The 2,881-nt window shown below is 43.9% G+C and overlaps 1 pseudogene; it reads right to left on the bottom strand.

Moving 5' to 3' along the window:
- Positions 1-425: 425 nt before the first annotated feature.
- LOC108348948 (uncharacterized) lies at positions 426-884 on the bottom strand (annotated as a pseudogene).
- Positions 885-2,881: the final 1,997 nt, after the last annotated feature.

Below are 2,881 nucleotides of genomic sequence, written 5' to 3' on the forward strand. Positions count from 1 at the left end.
TGGAGGAGCCAGCCGGCCCAGAATTGCTGCCCAGTCTCAGGAACCCTTATCCTCTAGGGACTTCCACTCAGGAGGAGCTGGATCCTTCATATCTTCTGGGAAAAGGAGTCAGGATGAGCTGGTTTGAAGCACAGTTAGAATTGTTTTTGAAAGTAAGTTCAACAGATTTAATTAAACATGAAAGTTAGAAAGAAAGGTGCTCGGGCCAAGATCAAGACACTCCTGAGATTGGGGTTGTGAGCCTCGAAAAGGAAAGTCACATTTTCTTTTATCTTCTTTCTTTTTTTGCACAAACATGTTTATTTACTAACCAAAGGAATGATTGATCCTGGATAAACCAACAGTTTGACATGTGCAGTGTTTGCGATAAGGAGAATTGAACAATCATGGAAAATAAAACTGAAGAAGTGAAGCAGTGTGGTTGTTTATGACCTGCTCGTTGAATTGAGCCTATTCACTCTGACAGCTGACTCCTGCCCCGGATGAGGATGAAGCCCGCATTCCACCTTCTCATAGACCCGAGTACAGATAGCATTATTCATGACACGTTCCACCACCATCTTCCCATCCTTCAGCTTTCTTGCTATTGTGCTTTCCTCCCCTTTCCACCAGGGCACCATCTGGGAAGGGGCAGTCCGTCTCAGTTTCCTGCAATCAGCTTGATGAGACTTCCCTCCCAGAGTACAAGAAAACCCCGTCGTCTTCACCCTGCTCTCGGTTTTGATGGTGATGTTATTGCCGTCAAAATTAATGGCACAGTCTGGTTTGGCCATGGCACCCATCTTCCTAAGAGTCAGTCCTACTACTAGCTCCTTTGTGCAGTCCTCAGAGCTGTGGCTTTCCAACAGGTGCCACCTCGCTTCGAGGTCCTTAAGGCTGGCCATGACGGGTGGGAGAGCACAAAAGCAGCAAGGAGACGTGGTGGCAGGGATGCTAGAAAGTCACATTTTCAACCAGCAGCAGTAGCTGTGGATACCACTTTCATGGCTCTTAAGTTACATCTCAAATTCCTGTTAGGAAACACGTTCCCCTCTCTTTCAATAAATGAGATCATAGAGTGGCACCAGGATGCTTAGGATGGGATTACAATCTGATAGCATAAAATTAGGAGCCACAAGGGTTACACAAGGAAGTGATCAAGACATACTTTATACAGTAAGTAGGGTTTCTCTTCATGGGAGTCCCAGAAAACTGCTGGCCACATCTGCTCAGGACTCAAGCATGGATCACTGCTATGTCAACATCCTTGTTTAATCCGACCATATATAAAAGTAAGATTTTGTCTGTGAATAAAATGTTCACAGCAAGCATTGTTGACTGTGTTGGAATCTTAGCAACCAGACTCTAGAGTCAGGAGCCCCTTTTTTTCCTGTGTCCCCATAATTGTCCCTCTCTCTCTATTCTGCCTCAAATTACAACCAAAAGGCATTTTTTGTAGAAGTATTTGTAAAAGTACAAGCTTGTATTTGGCAACACTTCTAAGGGGAAATTTTTAGATACTGACATAGGGAGAGAAAATCCAAATGGGATATGTTAATTTCACTAATTTAGGAAGACCTAAATACTAGTTTCATGAAGCTGAAGTGGCTAAAATTTTCAGGACAGAATAATGGAAGGGAGAAAGCTGCCTATGAAAGAGCCCTAGAAATTTTCTCAAGGACCTCCTTGGTGTCTTGGCTGAGTACTACTCTATATGTATAGCCTGAAATCCCCCAGGAGAAGGAATAAAGATTGCCAGGTTCACACATGGCTTGAGGGCACTTGGATCCCATGCGTCCGGATCTCGGGGACATGTCTGGACATGTGGGGGCTATTAGAGATCGTTGATAAGGCTCGTATCTTAGTAATAGGTACTATAAAAGAAACACTAGTTTTAATATTTAAAAATATAAACTGATCCACAGGATTGGCAATTTGGATCAGTGACTAAGCTCTTGCTGACCCTGTGCAAGTCCCTGGGCTCAGTCCCCAGCAAAACAAAACAAAACAATTTTAACAATGTTTTTAAAACCATAAAAAATTTTTAAGGAAATCTTTGCAAATAACTGCCTGCAGGTGTTCCGTGCTTGTTACTCACAAACACCAAGATACTGAGGAAGGATGGATTATGTGAGGCCAGCCTGGCTACATAGAGAGACCCTGCTGAATGGCAGGAAGGAAGGAATTTTTAAGGAGAAAAACAAAATGTCAACCCTTGACATACAGTATAGCATCCAGTAAAACTCAGCTCGTAAAACAGGAATGACTTCTGGCCCACACCTTGCAGAAAAGATGGTAGAAGGCCAAAAGCGACAGGTATTATGACATCACTAACCTGAGGGGGTGTCATGGCTAGTTTTTTTTTAAGTCAACTTGACACAAATTAATGTCATCTGAGAAGAGGGAACCTCAAATGAGAAAAGTGCCTCTATAAGGCTGGGCTGTAGACCAGACTGTATAGGGCAGTGGTTTCTCAACCTGTGGGTTGAGATCCCTTCGGAGGATCGAGCAAGACTTTCACAGGGGTCACCTAAGACCGTAGGAAAGCAAAGGTTGGCGACTGGTGATGATGCAGCTTAGCCGCTGGCATTGAGTGGCTGAGAGATCTACAAACAAGTTCCTGGGCAGCCAGGGCTACTTGGAGAATCTCTGTCTCAAACAAACAAACAAACAAACAAACAAACAAAGGAGGGGTAGCATTACATATTTTTGCTACTTAAAGTAATTTGTATCTCTGCCAACGAAATGAACCCATTAAAGCTAAATTAAAGTATAAAGGTAGGTTTGGGGGGGGGGCGGCTATCAGTCTAATTCACTGATCACACGGGAGGGGGTTAGTGAACTTGCCTCGGAAAGGGAGACAGGAGAGGAGGGGGAGAAAGAGAGAAAGCAGCTCGCAGAG

This window comes from Rattus norvegicus, chromosome 1 (assembly GCF_021556685.1).
Source record: "Rattus norvegicus strain SHRSP/BbbUtx chromosome 1, alternate assembly SHRSP_T2T, whole genome shotgun sequence".
Classification (NCBI taxonomy): Eukaryota; Metazoa; Chordata; class Mammalia; order Rodentia; family Muridae; genus Rattus; species Rattus norvegicus.